This window comes from Pygocentrus nattereri, chromosome 29, assembly GCF_015220715.1.
Source record: "Pygocentrus nattereri isolate fPygNat1 chromosome 29, fPygNat1.pri, whole genome shotgun sequence".
Taxonomy (NCBI): domain Eukaryota; kingdom Metazoa; phylum Chordata; class Actinopteri; order Characiformes; family Serrasalmidae; genus Pygocentrus; species Pygocentrus nattereri.
The window spans coordinates 16,581,667-16,608,229 of record NC_051239.1 but is presented as its reverse complement, the minus strand read 5'-3'; the positions used below and the strand labels follow the sequence as shown (position 1 = coordinate 16,608,229).

Sequence of the window (26,563 nt, the reverse complement as noted above, 5' to 3'; positions counted from 1 at the left end):
GCATGCTGATAAAAATGTATATTGTGGACAAAACCAGTCCTGCGTGTTCGTTGATGCAAAATAAATGAGACGAGTAGATCAGACTGAAGTGAAACAAACGGTTTTATTACAGAATTCTGGAGAGGTTACAAACAGAGAACATGCATCATGTATCTCCCAAGTAAGCTCTGACCCCTTCTCATCTGACTCCCTTTTTATAGTCGCATGACCGCTCCTTCCTTACCCAAGATATCAGTAGATTCCATCAAGCCTCCAAATGTGTGTGTTAGGCCATCTCACCAATCCACATCATAAAAGTTTAAGGATGCGCTCGAGACGTGAGTGCGTCTGCAAGGTCAGCTTAAGGTATTCCCTGTGTTTACCAACTCCCCCCGTTTTCCAGACAATGGCTCTGCTTATCTGACCAGATGAACCACATGTGTGGTGTGCTAATCCCAGGGTCTACTACTATTAGCTTCGAGGTATTTCCTGTTATCTGACATCCTTGTGTATTCCAACATTAGTCAGCACACAGCCTTATGTGCTGACTCTTAGCTCTTAGAATTGTACAATATAACCATTAAGCTTTCAATGCTAGACATAATACATCTTAAAAGAGTAATATGAACAATACTAAGGCTAATAATTCCACAATATGTAGAATACATACATAAAAATTATGAAGGGTCCAGAATTGAGCCTTGAGGGACACCATAATGTGCTGCCTGTACCCAGTGCAACATAGTAGTCATGACCACTTCATTTAAACCTGAATGAATCTAGCACTGAGACAGAAATGTGAGCCCAGTTCTATGGTTTCTAAGGCAGCACTTTCATGTAGGAGAACCAAGATCACATCCTCAGTCCTATGTCAATAATTTTGTCAAGAAATGGGATTTTGGAGAAATATAGAATAGAATACCAAGCCTTAAGCACTATGTTGCCTGGCGATGACCACTGAGTCATTCTGTCCAGCACTCTGATGCAGTACTTTTATAGGCTGATGATGAGCTAAATAAAGAGCACTGAACAGAGTTTAGAATCCAGCCAGCAGCACCAACAGAGACCACTGACCTGCAGCCAGAGACATAGATGTGAGCTTCAGTGGTAAATTGACAATATTTTACACATTCACAAACAATAAGCTGTAAGAATTCCTACAGACTCATCACTGTACAGTCATTTTTTAAAGATGAAAAAAAAGAATGTCACAAATTTTTATAGAATAATTAAGGTCAGACATTATAAGAGAAACTAAGCCATTTATCTGTCGTGGAAAAAGCCATTTGGGTTTTATCAATTAGACTTGAGAAGAAAGAATTCCTGCCAAATTTTACAAACACACACACACAGACACGCACACGCAGACACACACACACGCACGCACGCACACACACACACACGCACACATACACACACATTTTCTAAGCCGCTTATCCTTCTGAGTCATGGGGGAGCTGGAGCCAGTCACAACAGTCACTGGGTGGAAGGCAGGATACACCCTGGACAGCTCGCTAGTCCATCGCAGGGCAGACAGACAGAGATATGTCCACAAACACAATGACACCTGGAGGCAATTTAGCAAGTCCTCCTGGCCAGACTGCCTGTCTTTGGACTGTGGGAGGCAACTGGAGCACCCAGAGGAAGCCCATGCAGACACGGGGAGAACATGCAAACTCCACACAGAAAGGACTCTGGTCGCGCAGCCTTCTTGCTCTTCTTGCTGTGAGGCGGCAGTGCTACCCACTTCTGACTGTAGAGCATGCTGGGGGTCCTGGAAGGCCAGATTCCTGCACAGTTGGATGATTTTCCTGCTCAAACACACCTCATTCAACTAATTAGTCAGTCACCAGTTTATCTGGAGCAGAAAACACCAAACTGTGCTGGACCCTCAGCTCAGCTCCACTGCTTTAGACCAACTGAAGGTTTTATTAAACATGACCCTAAAAAACAGCATGGAAAGTTTCAGTTGCTCATTCACTGATGATGTCACTGCCACTAGAACAGACGTCAGACCACAAACACATCTCACTCCTCTCTGCTCTCAGTGCTCAGATGTATTCTGGGTGTGAGTTTGGTTGATGGCGTGCACAGCAGTTCTACTAACAGATTATAGATGTGTGAGCAGCGAGACGCTCCCATAGTTTTCTGTGTCTGTGGTTGTGAGTGAGATATTATAATAGAGTCTTCACTTCTAAACGCAGGGAGCTGCTGCATGAAACATTTTGTTACAAGATAAAAGTTTAGAAACACCTCATTGCAGTTCAATTCTGTTTAACTGCTTAATGTCTGTTCACTGGATGATCTACTTTATAGGTGACTGTAGGCTGGTGCCAGTTCACTGCTGGCCAAAGTATGAGTGGGGTTCTTTCTCCAGTCACTGTAAAGGCCTTTACTCACAAACACATCAACACAGTCAGGTGATTTTTGTGGAACTGAATAAATTAATTAGACCAGATGATGAAGTGATAATTTATTGCATGGTTGCTTTTTATAATTATATCAAATCAAATGTGCCTTGGCTGGCGTTTACAAGTTAAGTACAAGTAACAAGTCAATCACAACAGTCACATTTAGCTAAAATGTTCTTTTTTTAAAGAAATGTGGGGGGAGGAGTTCTGGTATAGCAGTTATACCTTTTGCTGTTTCTATATGTGAAGGAAAACTGTCTTTTCATAAGGTGATAAAAACATACATACCAATATGCAGCATACATAGAAAAATATAAAAAATCTGACTAAAATCAAGTTATAGCTCTTTTTGGGTAGAAGATTTAAGAGCTGACAAGCTAATTTACCGTCTTCAGCTGAATTTCCTTAATGACTTGAGTGACGTTGTAGGATCATATCTAAGGGTTGTTTTGTTGCAGTGGTCCAGTCCAGAGGAGACAGAGGCATGTTTGAGTTGTGCACTGTCAACCTCAGAGACACTGCAGAGGTGATAATATACTGTTTTACAGTCAGTGATGTTTTACTTTATTATCAAGTCTTTCTGTTTGTAGCTGTACGCTCACTCTGAAATTGATGCCTATTGATTCCAATACATTTGTGATAGGAGCAATTTAAGACTAGGAACATTGTGAAATGTTCAAAAAACATCTTAAAGAGGCGATTCAATCATGCATAGATATAAAAGGAAGGCGCCCAATAAAGGCTGAAAACGTTCGTGGGTAACTGGCACATCTGTGAATAAATAAAGTGTGAAGGAGAGCAGAAAGATGTGAACCTAGATAAAACCTGAAGTCTTCCGACCACAGAGGAAAGATCTGAGCGTGAGATCTGACTGCAGTGCAGCGTCCAGAGGAAGGGTAGTTTACCACACAGGAGCAAAGACACCAAAAGGAACAGACTCAGCGTTACGGCTGTGCTTAGATTTAAACAAAGGATATGAGCTTGGAAACTGTAACAGTATTGTTATAAATATTTGAAGAAAAGACTGTCATGTAATAAACGGGACTTTATAGCTTTGCATAAAGGATGTAATAATTGTGAGTTTAAAAAAAAACATCATTAGGTTTCAGGTCCTCATTTGGTTGATGTCACTACTGCAGCTTTATTAGAATAGAAATCACAGACACGTCTCTAACTAGCAACAACCAGCATGACCTACTGTTTGTGTCCACCAAATAAAGTAACAGAAGCTGTAGTAAAGCAGATGAGCTGTCAAAAGAGTTTCAACATGTGCCTTTAACAGTCTTAAATCAGTCTTTATCAGGCGATTATTCAGGCAAAGCCTGTTCTATAGGAGGTTTTAGTATAAAGCACTGTTTTCCTACAACTATACAGTTTTATCTTTTTATTTTCCCCATCAAGTGAAGAATAATGTTACTGGTGTTTACAAGTGTTGTTATCAAATGTGTAAGTATGTGTGTATATAAACACTCTCATGTCTTAATTTTTAATGTAAAAATACAGTTTATAACTGTGTAAAACATTAGCATCAAAACTATGGAGGCATCTCTGGTTACAAAGATCAGTATATAAATCCATAAGCTATGAATAGACCTGCTCAGCCAGTCACACTACGCTTTAAATAGTACATATTGTCCACCCGTCTTGTGCTGAAGTGCTACAAAGGCCAGAAACCACAACTGCACACCTGTGATCTGCGATCCCCCAGACGGTGCTGCATTAAAACAACCACGTCTCTGTCATGGAAATCAGAACATGAAGTGGAGAACACTTTGACTAAACATCGCCAATAAGCACTTTTAGTCACTGCATCTGCGAACGCACGGTAAGACAGAACATTGCAGAGATGAAGCCATAGTATGTTATATACTGCATTATGTCAACACTGTCCAGAAATGCTGCCGACATCTCTGGGCTCAAGATCGTCTTAAATGGACTGATACTGCAGCAATGTTTAGGTTGGTGGCATCTGTCAAACTTACACCCACATGAAGATCCGGACCCAGAGTTTCCCAGCAGAACATTGCCTAGAACATCACACTCCCTCCACTGGCTTGACTTCTTCCCATCCCCACTGCCATGTCAATAGACTGACGCACAATGAAAACCTTTTGTATTCTACAGAATTTTCAACAAAGTACTAATGTTATTAATTTAGAGGTTTTTTAATGTCTTTGCTGATGCTGATGAATACAGACGGGTTTGATAACTTGTATCAATACAGTGTCATAGTACATGCACTGGAAGAAAAAACAAAAATGTCATTTCCCTAAATGTAATAAATCAGTGAAAACAGAAAACTATTTCAACAATCTGGACGCCGTTTTTGACAGTGACCTCAGTTTGTATACATGCTCCTCCTGCAGTCTGCAGTTTTTTACTGTAGGCCTCATTCTTCAGAGTAGAAGATCATAGTTCTCGCTTATTGTGGATCTTTGGAAAATGAGGATGTTACTGAACAGAGATGTCAGTTCTGAACCGTCCAATAAAGTGAAAGTAGAACAAAAATCCATTTAAACTGATGAGAGCAGATGCTGCTGAATTGCCCATAGAAGTTACTAGAATCTGGACACTAAATCAAGATATTTCCCATGACTCGGTCACTAAGGATAGACAATCAACACAATTTATCATTCATATTATTCATTTTTATCTTTATTGAACATTAATAAAACAGGAAGTTTATTAGAAAGTGTACAAAAAACAAGTTGATCAGATAAAAATACTATAAAAACAACAAACATTTAAAAAGTAATACTGCATTTACAGTCAAAATAAACACTGAAAACGCCTCAGTTACTGAACTTGTGAAAATATTTTTGCTGAAAGTTCAGTATTTCACAAAAAGGAAGACTGTATGAGCCATATTTAAGGGTTTTGATGGTTTGCTTACATGTTCTCTTTTGTTGGCTTTGAGTGTGCGCCCCCTATAGGTGATTGGTGCCACCCTATAAATCTGTAACTGAGATGCCTGACGAAAAGGAACTCAGAGCAGCAGTACCGTCATTGACCTCAGTTGGCGCCTCAGTTAGCACCTGGACACCCAGCCGCCATTGGGGCCTGTCAGCCAAACAACCTTGCTCTATCCTGGGCTCCTGTGATGTTTATGGACTTCAGGCTATTACTGCAATTTACTTTTATTTTTGTATCTCTATTTATTCCTAATAAATTTCCGGCGATATTTTCCATCAAATACCCTCTTTGGAATTCTTGGAAACCAACTGTGAGTCTGACAATGAATCTGTCTTCTTCTGTGTGGTAAAGACAACTGGAAACTGGAAACAAGGGGTTACAGGACAAACTCAAACTGTTTTTACCATCACAAAGACAAAGATCAACGAAAGGAAGATCAAAGAGGAAACATGATTCATTAGCAAATTAAAACTAACAAGGGAAAGTAGGTATAAAATGTATAAGATAAATATTAGGGCCGGGACTTTAACGCGTTAATTTAGATTAATTAATTACAAAGATTTTAACGCGTTAAAACTTTTATCGGATTATTTATTTTTTAAGTTTGGAGCCAGAACCTTTGTATTCGCGTGTGCTAGCACGCCTGTAAATCTGATGCACAAGCGACATCCGCAAACAACAACGATGGAGGCCGAAGCCGCTTCTCTTGGTCCACTGAGGGAAACTTTAGCTTTAAAAACGACCTGACGGGACTTTCGAAAAGACGTCCTGTTGTGTGCAAGTTGTGCTAAAAGGAGTTTGTTCATCACCGAAGGTGCTCGAGCCTAAAATACCATCTCAATACTAAACATGTGGCGGCGAGCAAAGCCGCCCCCACAGCTGATTACAGCGCCCCCAGCAGGGGTAAATAACCGCCCCCAGCAGGTGTAAATAACCGCCCCAGCAGCGGTAAATAACAGCCCCCAGCAGGGGTAAATAACAGCCCCCAGCAGGGGTAAATAACTGCCCCAGCAGGGGTAAATAACCGCCCCCAGCAGCGGTAAATAACCGCCCCCAGCAGCGGTAAATAACAGCCCCCAGCAGGGGTAAATAACTGCCCCAGCAGGGGTAAATAACCGCCCCCAGCAGCGGTAAATAACCGCCCCCAGCAGCGGTAAATAACAGCCCCCAGCAGGGGTAAATAACTGCCCCAGCAGGGGTAAATAACCGCCCCCAGCAGCGGTAAATAACCACCCCCAGCAGCGGTAAATAACAGCCCCCAGCAGGGGTAAATAACAGCCCCCAGCAGGGGTAAATAACCGCCCCCACAGCTGATTACAGCGCCCCCAGCAGGGGTAAATAACCGCCCCAGCAGGGGTAAATAACCGCCCCCAGCAGCTGTAAATAACCGCCGCCAGCAGGGGTAAATAACCGCCCCAGCCAGCCTCACTGGACCAGGTGACAGGTTTCAGGGCCAAAATCTAGTCTAGGTCTGAAAAATTAAACAACTCCCGGCTAAATGGATCGCAGCAGACTGTAGACCGCTGTCGGTGGTCGAGGACAGGGGGCTACAGTCTGTGTTAGATGGCGACATCGGACCCTGCTCACGAGCTCCCGTGTAGGAAAACCATGGCAAGTAGGATCAGGCAGCTTTATGATGAAGTAAAGCCGTCAAAACAAGACATATTGAATGCAGTTGGTTGTGTTGCATTGACAGGGGACCTTTGGACTTCCGTCAGCAAGTCTAACTACTTTGGCGTGACCGCGCAGGTATGGCAGTCAGCATCTTTCGCCCTCACTGTAGTGAAAGTCAACAGCAGACATTATGCAGTAAACTGCGCAGACCTTTCTTTCTGTAGCTGAGTCCTGGAAAATCGAGCAAAAGGTTACAATTGGCACCGATTGTGCCAGAAACATGATGGCAGCAGCAAGACAGCTCCCATTTCAGCAGATGCCGTGTGTTGCGCATATTTGGCAGAGATCCGTCACTGAGTGCCTGGACAGGATTTAATGATGTTCTAGCAAAGTGCCACAAGATTGTGGGTCATTTCAGACACAGTCCAGCCAACGCAATGGAACTGTATAAAGAGCAAAGGGCACTTGACCAGGAAAATGAACCCCTAATCCAGGATGTTTCCACAAGGTGGAAGCAAAAAACCTGTTTGTTGTTAAGAATATTCGTGTATTAATTCAAAATTTTAGTAGCAATATAGTTTTTGTAATTAATTGCGATTAATTAATTACAGACCCTGCAATTAACTCGATTAAAATTTGTAATCAAGTCCCATCACTAATAAATATATATCAAATCTCCGGCCTGAACGAATGAATTTGGTATTTCTGTCTGTATTTATTTTTTATTCAGAAGCTTCAAAGTGATTGTAGCTTAAAAATGAATTTCATCACAAAAAGCCTTCAGATCATCACACATGCAGACAGTCCTCCAGAGGAAATGAACTGCATTTCCCAGACTCCTCAGCCAAGTCACGTGACAGACTCCACCATCCTATTAAAAGGACTGTGTGTTTATCATGTGACTCTTCTAGCTTAGTATAAGAGCCCAGGCTAGTACTGCAAGTTTGACTTCCTCCCTGTTCTCGTTTTGACTCTTTATTTTTGCCCCTTTTGTACCGTCGCCTGGTTTGTTGACTTCATGGTTCTGACTCATCGCCTGTTTCGTGGATTTTGCCCTGCCTTGCCTCCTGGATTTGACCCATGTCTGTTTATTGATGACTCTCTGCATTCCCGATTCCCCAAATAAAGCTTCACTTTTGGGTTCAAACTGCAAGCGTCTGCTTTCCAGTCACACGTCACATAGATAGAACATTTATTTTTAATAGAAAGAAAACATTTAAAAACTAAAGCAATAATTCACAGCTGGTTTAGATGAATATATCATAAATATTGCCAGGCATCCATATCAGCTCGATTCAGACTGTAATGAACTGCAGCATGTTCAGTTCATTCGTTCCTTCATTTGTTGGTTTGTTTGTTTGTTTGACAGGAACACATGAGATAAACACCGTCACACACAGTGCCGCACATGTAATGGATCCACTCGGCTCAGTGAGCTGCTTCAGGGAGATTTTGGCTCCTTTTCCTCTCAGAAGTGGATCTGTTCTGTCAGACTGTTAGGACCGGCCGATTTTGGTCCGTTTATGGAGAGGAACCAGAGAGCGGATCACCTGTACTGTAGAATCTCTCAGTCTCAGCGAGCGCGCTCGGTGCAGGAAGACAGAACCACTCTTATAAGCAATCAAAGAGTTTATTAAGTCTTCTGCACAAAGAAAGAAGGGCACTCCTTCTTTTATACAAACATGTCCTGCCCTGTTGCGTACAAGCAAACAGGGTGGACCCAAATAAGTTGTCTAACAGTCATGAAATGCTAAGCTGCCAGAAACACACTCATGGACCACCGGAACTGCCCAAGGGAGGGGGGCTTCTGCTCTGTGTACGATAATCTTACCTACAAAAGGGAACAAATGGTTCTGGACGGAATGTTTCATGATAAGAGAAGCAAGTTGTTTGTGCAAACTGCCAAGGACAGCAGCTATGCTTGCTGCAAAGTCTGCTTAGAGCAGAGTTAGAGCAGAGTTAACCCTTTCATTCCCCTCTTTTATGCCTCACCAACTGGTGGGGCATAACATGGCAAGTTACTGTGGTGCGTGAGAGCACACATACATATTGTTGGTGCTGGAGATGAGAGGCTGGTATACGGGCCGCGGGGGTCGCATCGCAGAGGCCAGCGCGTAGACCCTTTCCATGAGGCATCTGAAAAAAAAAACAAGGGCCCAAACACAACAACAGCAAAACCATACAGATAAAGGGGACAGCCATGGCAAAATAAGGAGTAAGTAGTTAATAAGGAGTTAGTAAGGAGTTAGTAAGGACATATTTAAGAATGTACTGCAAACATGTAGCAAGATCTGTAGTGTTGCGAGTTTTAGAACAAAAATCCTGTGATAAAGAAAGAGAATAATTAATGAGTAACATTCAAGCAGTCAGGAGACAGACAGGTGTGTGCTACAGCCTGCAGAGTAGCAGAGAGATCCAGAGGGGCCGTGGTCATGGAGTGCTTGTTCACACTGGAAGGCATCAGGTGACACACGTAACAGGAGTCATTGGTGTACTGCTTGGCTGTCCAGTTAGCATACTGCCAGAAAACGTTATCCATGGGGGATCCGCCAGCACGTTCCACCAGGCACAGGATTAATATTAACTGCAACATACTTCTGTAACACAGGACAGGTTAGAGATAGGAAACAAAAATATTTAGACGTCTATCATGTATATACATCACTGTGGGGCTGACTGACATCTGGAGGCATGAATCCACTGTGGAAAAAGATCAGTTAATACCCCCGTGCGTGTGACAGTAGTGGGTTCAGAGAAAGGGGAGTCTGAAAAACCCTTTCTCTCAAATTTCTTGACCAATACCTGATCGCCCGGCTTAAAAGCATGAGTTGGGACCTTGGGAGGGTCTGTGATAGTTTGGTTGACCCTCTCCCAGTATTCATTCAGAACAGTTAACAACCCTACCGTAACGCGGTATGATTTCCTGGCATAGTTTTGTCACGACTGTATTTGCATTTTCTTTATTGCATGGGAACGCCTCTGTCCAACGAAAAATTGATCTACTAAGACCAGTAAATATTTGTGAGGCCCTACAGTCGTCATGTGTGTGAAATCGATTTGCCATTCTTGGAAAGGTGTTTCCGGTTTAGGAAGAACTTGGTGCGGTCCGGCCAGTTTTGGGTTATTCTGTGCACATGTAAGACAACGGTCTAATATGCGATCAACGGCAGAGTTCAAATTGTGAATGCAAAACAATTCGGACATGTCATGCTTTACCCCTCTTCGTTCCCGATGCGAAATACCATGAAAATCGGGAACGAGGAACGGAACACAATGTGCGGGCGTCGTGCAGCGGTTTGACGGCTGGATCGTAGCCCGATGACAGCCAATGCTTGATATCAGAGTCCGAGGCGGTGGCCTGAATACAGTCAAGATCAAGACCAGGAAGTAAGTCAACCGTGAGTGCAGCACAGGAGAAGGAAGCCGAGTTCATAAAAGGGCAAGGGGGGGCCATGAAGAGCTCCGTGTTTCGTGGCAGAGTCGGCGGTATTGTTACCAACAGAGTCGGGGTCGCTACTACGCTGGTGAGCGCGAACTTTAAGAACGGCCAGTCGGGAGGGCAGGAAGCTAGCCCTGATCAGGTCCTCGATAAGCGACGCATGGGAAATGGGTTTGTTATCAGTAGTAACGAAACCTAGTTGATGCCAGATTCCCCCAAAATCATGAACTACGCCAAAAGCGTAACGGCTGTCCGTGTATATAGTGACATCTTGGTCTTGAGCCAAGATGCAGGCGCGCGTGATAGCGTACAATTCAGCCGCCTGGGCCGAAGTGAAAGGTAGAAAAAGGCCCCACGACCGTGTCGGGGGCAGCGCAAACAGCGTATCCGCAGAGAAATACGCCATCCGATGGCTTGGAACATGATCCATCAACATAAAATGCAAGGCCAGAAGGCAACGGGGTGGAAGACACGTCTGGGCGAATAGAAGTTTCACCGGCCAGACGGGTCTCGCAGTCATGCACGTCTTAGAGTGGGACTGGAGGCGTTGTGTGGTAACAGAAGTAAACGCATTAAAGCGGAAGAGACAGTATCTAGTGAGGAGTGCGGACGCACAGTGAGGATTTCGGTGTTCAACAAAATGTTTTCATAGCCTGCACGCCGCTGAGCAGACAACTTCTGTGTAGAACAGTTATTTAGGAGCTGACAGACCTGATGAGAGGTGTGTAAGGTCAAGTCATGACCTAGAACGATTTTTTCAGCATCCTGTACCATTAGCGCACACGCCGCGACCGCTCGGAGACAGGACGGAAGGCCTCGGGCCGTAACGTCCAATGTTTTAGAATAATATGCGCAAGGGCGCAAACCTCCCCCGTGGGGCTGAGCCAGAACCGCAGCAGCAGTGCCCCCCGACTCCGACACCCACAGGTGAAATGGCAGAGCGTAGTTGGGCAGGCCCAAGGCTGGTGCAGACTGCAGTGAGGACAGTAGAGCAGAATATGCACAGTTCATGGCTGTAGTCCATGTGAGGCGATGAGTCATTGCCTGTTCGTGAGTGAAGGAGGCACGCAGTGTTTTGTCATGCGTGGAGCAGTCAGGAATCCACTGTCTGCAGTAATTAGTTAGTTAGTTAGTTTCTTTATTTGTCTCCCAAAGGAGAAATTTTTCTTGGAATGAGGGCATACTGCACTACAACAAAAGAACAGACAGACATACAAAATTTCATGTGACCAAAACCCATGTCATAACAATACATTAAAATACATTGTAATTGATGAGGCCGAGGAAGGACATCATAGCCTGCTTGGTGGCGGGCTTGGGAAACTGCGTGATGCATGACACTCGGTCAGCGGAGAGGAGGCGTTGACCTTGAGATAGTTCATGACCCAGATATTGGACCCGGGGTAGGCAGAACTGCAGTTTCTTTAGTGAAACCTTGAAGCCCAGGGTAGCCAAGCGCATGAGGACCAGTTTAGATGCCTCAGTGCACGTGGAGCTGTCAGGGGCCGAGATCAGAAGGTCATCTGCATACTGCAGGAGCACAGCACCCCCGGGGAGGGAAAGGTCAGAAATGAGGTATCGGAGCGACACGGCGAACGCCGCAGGCGAGTCGCAGAAACCTTGCGGCAAACGAGACCACGTGTATTGGCGTTGGCGATGAGTGAAAGTGAAAATCGTCTGGGTGTCGGGTTCAACAGGAATGCTGAAAAAAGCAGAACTAACGTCTAAAACAGTAAAAAATGCGTGTTGACACGGAATCGAGGTCAATATCGAAGAGACGTCAGGCACAATTGGGGCGATAGGCACGACGGCGTCATTAAGGCATAGAAAATCTTGAGTGAATCGCCAAGAACCGTCCGGCCTGGGGACTGGGTCAATCGGTGTGTTATACGCACTTTGACATGGGACGACCACACCTAAAGAGAGAAGTTTCTGTAGAATAGAGTCTATACCACACAGTTTGTGCTCGGGCAAAGGGTATTGTTTAACAAAAACAGGAGTGGGGCTTTTTAGAGTAGCCTCATATGGTTTACAATCAACCCTGCCAACATCATCCTTATGTGCAGCCCAAACAGTGTGTGGTATGGAACGCAGAGGCTCAGGAACCTCTGGGGGGTGTGAGACAGACAGCCGAGCAGGCACAGGTGATTTAAAGGATTTATTGGCGATGTTGAGATCACAATTGAAATCTCCCGTGGACACGGTCATGCGCGTACCAGAAAAGGACAGGGATAGACCAAGTTTACTCATTAAATCCCACCCCATAAGGTTAAAGGGACAATCTGGCATGAACATGAAAGAATGAGTAAATTGCACTGTGTCGCATACAACCTGAAGTGGGGGCGTATACGGAGATGAGAAGGGCTGTCCTGTAATACCCACAGAGCTAGTGATTCTAGATGATAAAGGCCCCTCATAGCTGGGTCCGAGCGAAGAGAGCGTGGCGCCGGTATCAATGAGAAAATTATAATCAACACCAGATACACTGAGAGACACAACAGGAAGGTCATGATTCAGATGGTTGGCAAGGTGAAGAGCACATTTTGGTAACAAAAAGTGCAGCTGTGCTGTCATTTATCTGTCTTTTCGTCTTTTCTTAAACCTAACTTGCTTGGCACTGCTGTGGATTGAAGTCCACATTTCAAAAAATACACAGCAGTGATCAGACAATGCAACATCCTTAATAGAGGCTGAAATGTTAAGACCCTTTGAGATAACCACATCCAAAGTGTGACTATGGCAATGTGTGCTTCCAGTCACATGCTGAGAAAGTTCAAAAGATTCAAGTACATCATAGAGTTCTTTGGCGTAATTATCCTTGTGATTATCAATATGAATGTTAAAATCACCAGCAATAACAAAATGATCAAATTCAGTAGAAATAAAAGATAACATATCCGTGAAGTCATCAATAAAATTAGCATTGTACCTTGGAGGTCTGTAGACAGTTACTAATAATATTCTTTGTGCCCCCTTTTAAAATCGCACCTAAATATTCAAAAGATGTGAAATCACCAAGTGGTAACTGCTTGCATTGGAAAGTATCATTAAACAGCATTGCTACACCTCCACCTTTCTTGCCGGTGCTAAAGTTAAAGTTTGGTGGAGCCGTCTCAGTTAACACAATATCAGCACTATATGAGTTTAATGTCTCTGTTAAAAGCATGAAATCAAGCCTGTGAGTTGTAATTAAATCACTAATTATATAAGCTTATTTGTAAAAGATCTGATATTCAGTAGAGCTAACTTAATAACCTGTGCACTTTGTTTCAATAATTGGGACACATGCTTGTTTTGGAAACAAGTACCGCTGATATCATCACTGTAGCAGCACAGACCCAAAAGAGAGAATGCAGAAAGGCTGAGCGCAGATGGCGTAAAACCAAACGTCACATACATAAAGCGAGTTTCTTCCGTTCACCCCACACCTTTTTCATGTCATACCACGATTTATAGCTATCATTCATGTAAGATCCCCTATGCCCTCATTAAACATGCGATGTGCGGAACCCAAATAGCCCGCATCGAAAGTGCCCTCCCTGGGGTATGCGGGTATTTGCGGATTACTTTCGGTCCAACCAGCTAGGTTGGACAAAAATGAATCAACATAATAGCCCAAATTACATCTACGCATCCATGCAGCCGGTGTCTCTTCCGGCTCTGGTTGGAACGACGTGCCCATTATGGAAAAATACAGTGAGAGCTGTACTGAGAGTTTCCACTATAGGACGTTCCCTGTTTCCCACTAAGCGCTTAGGTTTAAACATATACTATACCCTCTATACCCTCACTCTCGTACTCCCACCCACCCGACAGGGCTGGGTCGGTTCGCTCTGAACACTAAGGTGATCTCGACAACCAGGCAGAGGTCCGGAAAAGATTAATTGGACTTACCTGGGTGAAGAGAACACGTCGGAGGTCACCATTTGAAAGGACCGGCCATTTTTGGTCCGTTTATGGAGAGGAACCAGAGAGCGGATCACCTGTCCTGTGGAATCTCTCAGTCTCAGCGGGCATGCCCGGTGCAGGAAGACAGAACCACTCTCGTAATCAATCAAAGAGTTTATTAAGTCTTCTGCACACAGAAAGAAGGGCACTCCTTCTTTTATACAAACATGTCCTGCCCTGTTGCGTACAAGCAAACAGGGTGGACCCAAATAAGTTGTCTAACAGTCATGAAATGCTAAGCTGACAGAAACACACTCACGGACCACCGGAACTGCCCAAGGGAGGGGGGCTTCTGCTCTGTGTATGATAATCTTACCTACAAAAGGGAACAAATGGTTCTGGACGGAATGTTTCATGATAAGAGAAGCAAGTTGTTTGTGCAAACTGCCAAGGACAGCAGCTATGCTTGCTGCAAAGTCTGCTTAGAGCAGAGTTGGAGCAGAGTTAACCCTTTCATTCAGGATGATGTTTCTATAGTTGCAAAGCACGTCTACACTTTAAACTCTTAATGATAGAAATACAGTGAGAAAGACGCCACACTCACCTGATACAGTCAGTGTAACAGCTGCACTGGTGTGTGTGTAGATTCGGCCTGTTGACCGTGTTCCCTTACAGGTATAATCACCTGCATGAGTCTGATCAACATTAGAGATTTCATATTTCTTCCTTTGAGCATCTCTGAGAAGATTATTATTCTTATACCATTCATAATTCCAGTCATCTCCACTTTCTATTCCACATGTCAGAGTGACTCTCTCTCTGATGAACACATGACCAGCTGGCTGGACGTTCACTGTAGCTTTTGGTTTCTCTGCTCAAAGTCAACAAATGTTTAAGCGTCATTCTACTGAACTGATTCAGTGATGAAAATCCAATTTTGACCTGGACTTTAGACTAAAATTCTTTTGCTTTAAGTGAAATTATACTTTCATTATATTTTCTTTATCAGAACAAAGAATTTCAGGCTGTTTTATCAGTGACAAAATGTTTATAACAGTATTGTAGATTTGCTTAAAATGTAAAGTGCCTAACAAATAAAATGTATTATTATTATTATCATTATTGAAATTGTACCAAATCTTTTGGTAGTGACTGTTGCCGTAGTGACAATTTTAGCCAATTCTAAGCATCAGTCAGAAATGCTAGCCGGTACATGACTATCAAACATATCTTCTGAGTCAAACACAAAGGTAATTAAAAACTTATTTGAAGAAAATGTGTGTTTCAGTAATGACAGTTCTTAATGTTACACACTGATTTCAGGCTTTGGGACACATTTTCTACTCTCTCTATGTGGCCATGAGGGACAGAGATGCAGCCTCACATCCTGCTCTAAAACGTAAGAGTGTGCCTAAAATAAATCTGCACCTCTGGACTAAAACTGTGTTTCTGTAGTGACCTGAAAACACGGCAAACCATTTTCAACTTGTTTTCATTTTTAAATAAATCAAAGCATCTTTGAAAATAAAAATATAGATTTTACATATTTAATTTAAATAGATCATAACATAATCAATGTAAATACATAAGGTTTAAATACATTTTCTACTTTGGTAGAATGGTCCATATATACTCTGAAGATTCATGAAATTATTTTAGAATAACATTAAATATGGTGGGACCACCCTTCCTGGATCAGGGGTCTTGCCATGGCAGAGAAGCTTGTGTGATCTAGGGATATTCTAGGGATATGCTAGGCATGGATTGTTTATAACGAACACCAAGTTCAAACACAAGGATGTTAATAAGTGTACGTTATACCAGAGCTCCTTGACTCAAAGGTCAGTGATTGTCTTTGTAATTTCATCTGACTTGGGACCATATGTTCTGGATTCTCAGGTGAAGAGATGCTGAGCTGTCAACCATTACCATCTGGTGGTGAGTCAGGTCAGATGGCAGGGAAGACCACATAGGCCCAAGCAAATAGTGAGGGTGTGCTGTGAATGACTGGCAGAGGCTCCTATTCGGAAAGATCTGGGAGAGCTTTTCTCATGTTCCAGAAGAGGTAGGAGACAGGGAGTCTGAACTGAACCTCTTCAAATCTATCATCATGGAAGCCACCAGGCATCGCTACGACCAAAAGCTTGCTGGTGCCTGTCAGACCACCTCAGGAAACAGGTTGGTCTGTGGATCAGCCCCTCCAAATCTGAGTCCATGGTCTAAGCACCCCAGATGGAGCAGTTTAAGTATCTCTGGGTTTTGTACGTCAATGATGGGAAGAGAAATTGTGAGATCAACCACAGGCTGAGACAGGCGGCAGCAGTAAAGCGGTCACTGTACTGGACTGCAGTGGTGGAGAGGGAGGTGAGCCAAAATGCAAAGCTCTCTGTTTACCAGTCAGCCTACATCCCAACCCTCACCTATGAGCTGTGGGTAATGACCGAAAGAATGAGATCACAAATACAAATGGCAGACATTAGCTTTCTTTGCAGGGTGGTGGGCTACACTCTGCTTGATAGGGTCAGAAGCTCAGTCATCCGGGAGGAGTTTAGAGTAGAGCCGCTACTCCTCCAAACTGAGAGGAGGGCTGTCAGTTGTGGTGGTGCAGGCACCTGATCAGGATGCCGCCTGGATGCCTCCCCGTGGGGGTTTACCAGGCATGGCCTACTGGGACAAGACTGATGGACAAGAGTATATCTCCGAGTTTGTGGGGGACAGGGTCGTCTGCGATTCTCTGCTATACTAACTACATTTTAAAATCATGTCATTTGTCTACAAGGAAAAAAGAAAACAGGACATACCTACTACTGTAATCTTGACAAGATCACTGAATGGTGTATAACTGTGTCCACTGTGTGCTGCACATCTGAACTCTGCTCCACCTTCTTTAGGCAGTGTTTCAGTGATCGTGGTCAGATCATGTTGTAAAATATCAGAGTTTTTCTGCCATACAATCGTCCATCCAGTAGACTGTGGCAGCTCACAGCTCAGAGTAACTGTGTCTGGGCTCTGAGCCTCCACCCTCAGTTTGGGCTTTTCTGTTGATGTGAAATGATGAAGTCAGCAGAGCTGCTTTAGTCTTTATAATATAAGAAGTAGTTTATCATCCTAATCACATGATTTGAGACTAATGAGTTTAATGTTTCCAGGTTCTATGAATGTTCTGTGAATGAATGTTTCTGTTCAGTCAGACTGAATCCTTTTATGTCTTTGATCTATTATGCATTGACAACATTAGCTTCAATTAGAAATTGCCTTTGTTTTGAATGTAAAAGTGTCACTCGTTCTTTTGCTATTTGTCTATGTTTGTCTACAGGGCCCTAACCAGGATTGAGATTTAGTGAGGTTCATACTGAAGATATGTGATCTACTTCACACACTGAGTAAACCACACTGTCAGATATGTGCAGAACAGAAGGGCTGTTTTCACAACTTCACTACTGCTTTATGTACCTTTCTCATTAGTTTGTTTCCTTTCAGTCTTTCATAAACCGCTTTTACTCATTCATAGTAACTTTTGATGTGTCAGGTTTTAGTTTGAATGAGTCTAAGCTGATTTTATATAGCTTATGTTAACCTGCCGTAGTGTCTGGTGGGTGCAGTAAATCTAGGAAGCATTTCCACAAAGTTGAAACATCACAGAGCTGCTTCTACATCATAACTGAAGCTACATGAATAAAAAAGCTAAAAGAAGTACCAATATCAAGACCTCAGTGTTCCCATAGCTAGCTGTTATATTACTTGTGTATTAAATGTGAAGAATAAGGAGTGCATGCAGGTGTACATGAGAGCTAATGAACTAATCCAGTAGATCTTCATGTAATGATTCACCTTGAGTTTGTCCACAGTGGATGAGCACAACCAGCACTAAAGTAGGAGAGAAACAGTGAACATGCTGCATTATGGTGAAGTATAAACTGCTATTACACACACGCACACCCACACACGCGCGCACACACACAAACACACACGCGCACACACACACATACCCCCACACACACACGCGCACACACACACGCACATACACACACACACGCACGCACACACGCACACACACACGCACACACACGCACGCACACACACACACACGCACACACACGCGCACACACGCACACACACACACGCGCACATACACACACGCGCACACACGCACACGCGCACACACACACACACGCACACACACGCACACACAAACACACACGCACACACACGCACACACACACAAACACACACACACAAACACAGACACGCACGCACACACACACACACAAACACTCACGCACACACACAAACACGCACACACACACACACACGCACACACATCCACACACGCACACACACACACACATATGCACACACACACGCACACACAAACACACACACGCACACACACACACAGACACACGCACACACATATACACACACACACATACGTACACATACACACACTAAACTAAACTCTCATTTTTTACCTTAAACTGGGCATGAATGATGCTCAACTTAACGCTGGGCAAAATATAACACAGTGTCTTATGTAGTGATACAGACTCTGCAGTCTGCTGAGACAGTGAAGAACAGTGAAGAACTTAAAGCTGTCAGACACCACCTAAAGACTGGTGTCAGCGCTACAAAACACAAGTACAACACACAAATTGTAGTCTTCTTTGATGGCAGCTCAGATTCCCAAGACTTATGGCACAGAATCCAAGAAATCACTTTAAGAACAAAGTCAGTAAGTCAGTGACCACAGAAACCTCCCTCCCTGCTGACCTGAAGACTTTCTACTCCTGTTCTATCACTGCTTGGGCTCAGCTAACCACCATGCCCTGCCCCACTCCACAGAGCCAGCACACTAGCTATAGATAAGGTGAGGAGAGCACCGAAGAGGGTCTCAACTTGGAAGGCAATAGGCCCAAATAGTATTCCATGTCTTGTCCTGAAAGTGTGTGCCAGCAAGCTGACACCTTTTTCCCTGGTACAGTGCAACATTCCTGCCTACTTTAAAGCCACAAACATCATCCTGCTCCCAAAGAAGCACATCACCTCTTGGATGAATGACTACAGTGAACAAACTTTGGACGATACTAAACCCTGATTCCAAAAAAGTTTAGACATTGTGCAAAATGTAAATAACAACAGAAAGCAATGATGTACAAATCACTTAAACCCTGTATTTAATCAGAAATAGTACAAGACCACATTTCAAACATTAAAACTGAGAAATTTTTATCTTCTTGAAAAATATGCCCAATTTGAACTCCAAGGTTCTAGGTAATTATTTAAGTTAACATGATATAAGTTTCAAGGCACTCTGGTTAAATTACTCTGCAATGTTCTAGAACCTCTTGACACCGTAAGTTTGAACTCTTGTCTCGGCGTAAGGTGGACTCTATTCTTAAGACCAGCCGAGTGCAGAACCTCCATCTGATGTAACTGGAAATGTTTTTTTCTGTCATTACTGAATATTAACAGAACCTTTAAACAGAATAAAACAGACAGGTTTTAAATAACATCTGTTTGCTGCTGGTTGAGGATCTAATTGAACTTTCCATGATGGATTAACTGTGTCTTATTTGTTTGCTGATGCTCATTAGTTACAAAATTCCCAGATCAGGTCGGAATGTTGTTGTTACTGTTTTCATTTGATAATGAAATTATTATTCAGTGATAACTGATGATGAGGTTATTTTTTGTGTCTTCTCAAAAATGTATTCAAAATCACCACCTAAAATCAATAGGATATAAACCAAACAACATAAATCCATTTTTATTATTAAATAAAACATTTTTGATCTGTCCAGTTAAGCCGGCACAGAAAGGGTCAATTACATTCTCAACCGGCAACGGACAGATTTTATTTAAACATGAAGAACAAAAGTCTGAAATAAACTTACAGTGACCACTAATGCTATGACTGCTAGTAATAATAATAACAAAATTAATAATAATAATAATATTAATAATAATATTAATAATAATAATAAATTACTATTATTATTAGCAGTAGTAGTAGTAGTAGTACTATTACTAGTAGTATTGTAGTATAATAAATACATTATTGTAGTATAATAAATACATATAACGTGTGATAAACATTTTAGATTTGTTTGATAATCTTTTCATTGCTTAATTCTGATGCACTGTATCTGCTGCTGTGTGATGAATGAATCAGGCTAATGACAGACCCAAGAGCCGCTACTGTGAGACCCCTGATGTAGATAAAGGACTGTTTACTCTCTTTGAAGTTTTTGTTGATATTCAATAATGACAGATAAAAGTTCAGTTTCTAATTACTTAGATTTCTTAGTCCACCTCAATTCGATATCACACCATTATTAGCTCTGTATTGTGCTTCCTATAACAGGTAATACTGGTCTTGAGGAGTCGAGAGGCAACAGCTCAACAGAAGACCAATCAGACTCATTGATCCTCTTATAACAGCAACTTTTATTTTATTTTACTTAATCCAAATTAAAATTGTAACTACTAGCATAAGGTATTTATGAGGTCTAAAGTAATAGCTAGCTGGCTAAATTTCCTGATCCACCTTAAAATGTGCAGCAATTCTGACGCCAGAGGCACCGCATCACCATTTCAAACAAGAAGCTGGAGAATAACTGACTTCAGCTTCATATCACTGGAGAATTAGGGGTGGGCACTAAACACAGGAAGTTATCAAAGGAAGACTCAATAGTTACAGATTTGCTAGCTAGTTACTAAAAATACTCATAAAGGACAGTTTTCACATTAAATGGTGCTTTATTATGGCATGTTCATTATTATACATCAAGAAATTACGTTATATGTAAAAACATCATGAAATGTCCGCAGTATGTAGTGAGGTACGATCAATGGTTACTTGGCCGAGAAACCATACTCTAAAGCAGGGGTGTCAAAATCAACCAGTAAAAATAATAATAATAAAATCGGCAGACCAGCTGTGTTTTTATTTAATTTACTTGACGTTTTGCCATGACCATTGCTGACCATCGCTTATTTAAAATATTAATAATGCCTTCGGCTCCTGACTGACCAAATCACAGCAGTGATGCTATTTCACGATAACACACTCCTCTTGTTCTATTGATTAAATATATATATATATATATATATATATATATATATATATATATATATATATATATATATATATATATATATATATATATACACTGCTCAAAAAAATAAAGGGAACACTTAAACAACACAATATAACTCCAAGTAAATCAAACTTCTGTGAAATCAAATTGTCCACTTAGGAAGCAACACTGATAGACAATCAATTTCACAGCTGTTGTGCAAATGGAACAGACAACAGGTGGAAATTATTGGCGATTAGCAAGACACACTCAATAAAGGAGTGGTTCTGCAGGTGGGGACCACAGACCACTTCTCAGTACCTTTCTGCTTTCTGGCTGATGTTTTGGTCACTTTTGAATGTTGGTGGTGCTTTCACACTCGTGGTAGCAGGAGACGGACTCTACAACCCACACAAGTGGCTCAGGTAGTGCAGCTCATCCAGGATGGCACATCAATGCGAGCTGTGGCAAGAAGGTTTGCTGTGTCTGTCAGCGTAGTGTCCAGAGCCTGGAGGCACTACCAGGAGACAGGCCAGTACACCAGGAGACGTGGAGGAGGCCGTAGGAGGGCAACAACCCAGCAGCAGGACCGCTAACTCCACCTTTGTGCAAGGAGGAACAGGAGGAGCACTGCTAGAGCCCTGCAAAATGACCTCCAGCAGGCCACAAATGTGCATGTGTCTGCACAAACAGTTAGAAACCGACTCCATGAGGATGGTATGAGTGCCCGACGTCCACAGATGGGGGTTGTGCTCACAGCCCAACACCGTGCAGGATGCTTGGCATTTGCCAGAGAACACCAGGATTGGCAAATTTGCCACTGGCGCCCTGTGCTCTTCACAGATGAAAGCAGGTTCACACTGAGCACATGTGACAGACGTGACAGAGTCTGGAGACGCCGTGGAGAGCAATCTGCTGCCTGCAACATCCTTCAGCATGACTGGTTTGGCAGTGGGTCAGTAATGGTGTGTGGTGGCATTTCTTTGGAGGGCCGCACAGCCCTCCATGTGCTTGCCAGAAGTACAGAGGTACTGAGATGAGATCCTCAGACCCCTTGTGAGACCATATACTGGTGCGGTTGGCCCTGGGTTTCTCCTAATGCAGGACAATGCTAGACCTCATGTGGCTGGAGTGTGTCAGCAGTTCCTGCAAGATGAAGGCATTGAAGCTATGGACTGGCCCGCCCGTTCCCCAGACCTGAATCCGATTGAGCACATCTGGGACATCATGTCTCGCTCCATCCACCAAAGCCATGTTGCACCACAGACTGTCCAGGAGTTGGCAGATGCTTTAGTCCAGGTCTGGGAGGAGATCCCTCAGGAGACCATCCACCACCTCATCAGGATCATGCCCAGGCCTTGTAGGGAGGTCATACAGGCACGTGGAGGCCACACATAATACTGAGCCTCATTTTGACTTGTTTTAAGGACATTACATCAAAGTTGGATCAGCCTGTCGTGTTTTTCCACTTTAATTTTGTGTGCGACTCCAAATCCAGGCCTCCATTGGTTAATAAATTTGATTTCCATTGATGATTTTTGTGTGATTTTGTTGGCAGCACATTCAACTTTGTACAGAACAAAGTATTCAATGAGAATATTTCATTCATTCAGATCTAGGATGTGTTATTTGAGTGTTCCCTTTATTTTTTGAGCAGTGTATATACACGTACACACACACACACACACACACACACACTCTGTCTGCTGTTTAGCACCATGGCAACGTGCATTCAAATGGAGCACTAATTATGATGTCATAATAGACGAGTGATGTCACAACATTCCATAGTTAAAACTTTGTCATGTACGTGAGAATCAGTTCGATAAGAAACAAACAGCAAAGCAGCTCAAGACTAATTTGTCTGAATTATAATCTTGTTTAGTGGAAGCAGAAGATGATGGAGCAGAACTCTGCAGCCACAGGTTCCGTACATTCCTGTTTGAGTTCATTCATTTTTTTAAAATTATTTGTTATTTCATTTTTTTCAGCAGCACAATACGAGCATGTTTAGATATAACTAAATTTCTTAATAAGAATATTAAATATCTAGCAGCACAGAACTATCATTACTACAAATATGTTCAGCTCATTTGCTAAGAAATAACATTAACTAGTCAAATAGTCATCCTGTACTCAAAAGAGGAAGAGAGCAGAGGAGGGATACAGCCAGAGTGCTGAAGAGGGAACAAGCAAGGTTCCCAACACTGAAGCTTTGGCAAAGAAGAAGAGGAAGGGGGCAGTGAACCGGCCCAAGAGAACAACTCGAGGACAGAAGAAAGCCACCGAGCCAGGTGAGTCCACTCACCTGCAAACTGTAAAATTAGTTGCTATCAATGAGGAGACATGATTAGTTAAAAAGAGCTAATGTGTAGCAAAAAATATTGGTGGTAGAGAAATGCAAATGCAAAGTGAAGGACACAGACTGTAAAAAGAAAAAATAACAGAAAACTGCTAAAGAGAAAAAATGGAGGAAACTCATTTGAAATTTGGAGAAATATATACATTCAGAATGTAACTGTATTCTACAGTAAATATTATCATAGATGTTTTGTTGTCCTACAACTGGACAATTCTGATCTGGTCACTCTCTTGGTGGGTCCGTTGGCAGGTTCAATCATGGGTCAAGTTGTGGGTAAAGTGACAGGTCCAGAACATTAAACAATCATCTTGTACTTAGAAACTTCTTGAGGAAAGAGGAAGAGAGATGAGGAGGGATGCAGCCAGAGTGCCAAAGAGGGAACAAGCAAGATTCCCACACTGAAGGTCTGACAGGGAAGAAGAGCAAGAGGGCAGAGAATCAGCCCAAGAGAAGGTGTCAGGGACAGAAGAACGTCACCAAATCAGGTAAGTCCGCTCACCCCAAACTGTGACTGAGGAAACATGATTGGTCAAAAAGAGCAAATGTGCAGCGACAAGTGTTTGTGGTGGAGAAGAAGAGGAAAGTGATGGACATGGAGGAAATGGAGGAAACTCGGAGGATCGACTTTATTAAAGATAATCTACAATTACAATGTAACGAAGTATTCTACAGTAAGTATTATCGTAGATGCTTTGTTGTCCTACAACTGAATAATTCTGATCTGGTCACTCTAGTGGTGGGTCCAGCTGTGGATCAAGTTGTGGGTAAAGTAACAGGTCCAGAACATTAAATATTCAATATTCAAAAAATCATCCTGTACTTAGAATCTGCACAAGGAAAGAGGAAGAGAGGTGATGAGGGATACAACCAGAGTGCTGAAGAGGGAACAAGCAAGATTCCCGACACTGTAGCTCCGGCAGGGAAGAAGAGGAAGGGGCCAGAGAACCAACCTGAGACATCGACAAAGACACAGAACAAAGCCACCGAGCCAGGTCAGTCCAACTTCCAGACAACTGTGTACTATCACCAACTAATTTCACTTCATTCTAAGAGAGCTGTAATTATCTAAATGAAGTTCACTCTGCATCCTTCATAATCAGTAAGTTTGATTGGTAAACCCCTGATCAGTGATCTAAAGAGGGCTGATGCACATTTGTAGTTTTGTTTTTCACAGACACCTTTGAATCCCACTATGTAGTTGAAGACAAACTGGGTGAAGGAGGCTTTGGATCTGTCTTCAAAGGAAAACGTGTTTCTGATGGCCTACAGGTTCTGCTCACACCTCAGATTTCATTCTAATGGTCATTATTTTCCTTTCTCTACTTTCACCGCTAATAATCTTAATATCTTTTGTCTTTGTGTGCAGGTGGCCGGTAAATTTGTCTCCAAGAGGAAAACAGACCGATATCTCCAAAGGGTAAGTGCACCTACTTAACACGTTGACACGTAATGGTATCAAACCAAGCCAATGAGTTTCGCGCCATGTTCTTCACTCCTCACCATGTAACTATCTACTGTCCTGCAGCCTGTGGAGTCCGAGGCTTTCCATGTGTCTGCAAGAACATAATACAGCTAATCGAGTGGTTTGATGAGCCTGAGAGATACATCCTCATTATGGAGCACCCAGACCCTTGCGTCAACTTAAAAAGATTCCTGAAAAGTCATGGAAATTGCATGGATGAAGAGACGGCCTGAGCCATAATGGTCCAAGCTGTGGAAGCAGTGAGCCAGTGCAGCATGCGAGGTGTCCTGCATCAGGACATCAAAGGGGAAAACTTGCTAATCAAGATGGACACCTTAGAGGTCAAGCTTATTGACTTTGGCTGTGGAGACCTGGTCAAGACAATGGAGTATCACAGATACACAGGTAAAAATTCAACACTTTCCCTCTGTGGAAAATCTGTAGTTAAAGGTGAAGGAGTTGAGCTTCACATCTAAGAAGGATGTGAAGGTGAACCGTGTCCTATAGCCACTTAGCTATTAAATGAATTATTGTGCTCAGCTGTGCTCTTTCTCTGTTTATGTTCTCAGGCACGGTTCCTTACTATCCTCTTGAGTTCTCTGCAAAAGGGAAGCATCACGCTGATCCTGCAACAGTGTGGTCCCTTGGTGTCCTATTGTTCAGGATGGTTTGTGGATTTCTTCCCTCCGCTGACAAAGGGATTTGGAACTTCAAGGATGGCCTGTCTAAGGGTTAGACAAATGGGAACGTCTGGGTAAACAAGGCATCCTTTTGACTTGGTAAATAAGTACAGAGGAAGGAAAATTGATCACATAATTGATAGTTAGAATAATTTACACTTGAGGCCAGACATCCCTAAATGTAGACCTTTACAATCTGAAATTTCGTGGTTAAGCATCTCTCTGCCATCCAATTCCATCAATCTGCACAGAATGCTGTAATCTGATTGGCTGGAGCTTGGAGCAGATCCCTTCCTCAAGGCCTAGTTTGCAGCAGTTCATGCAGCATAAGTGGTTTCAGCTCACCATCCAGAACTAGGAATTGCCTAAATTGTATTAAAGTCCCCATTTTCATGTATTTTTTTTTTTCTTGAGGTCCACTGATGACTTTCAACATATCAAAAACAGTCTAAAATAATTTTTACATTACCACTTTGTCCCTCAGAATTCAACAGGCTGTCGTTTTATAGTATCTTTAAAACTGAAATATGTAAACGAGCTCTGTTCTAGTTAACCTAGTTGCTAGTTGTTAACGTAGTTATAACCTAGTTGCTGGCTTCCCATTCAAAAATGATGAACTTGTATGCGAAAAGTACTTTTGGCCAAAGTGTGGTGTGATAGTGCCAAGTGTGGCCCAGAACCGTCTGCTATCTGGGATGTTATGTCAGCAGTTTGAATAAAATTGAAAGTAACGTTA

At 42.7% G+C, this 26,563-nt stretch overlaps 1 pseudogene; it reads left to right on the top strand.

Moving 5' to 3' along the window:
- Positions 1-24,040: 24,040 nt before the first annotated feature.
- Positions 24,041-26,185, top strand: LOC119262784 (annotated as a pseudogene).
- The last annotated feature ends 378 nt before the right edge of the window (positions 26,186-26,563 follow it).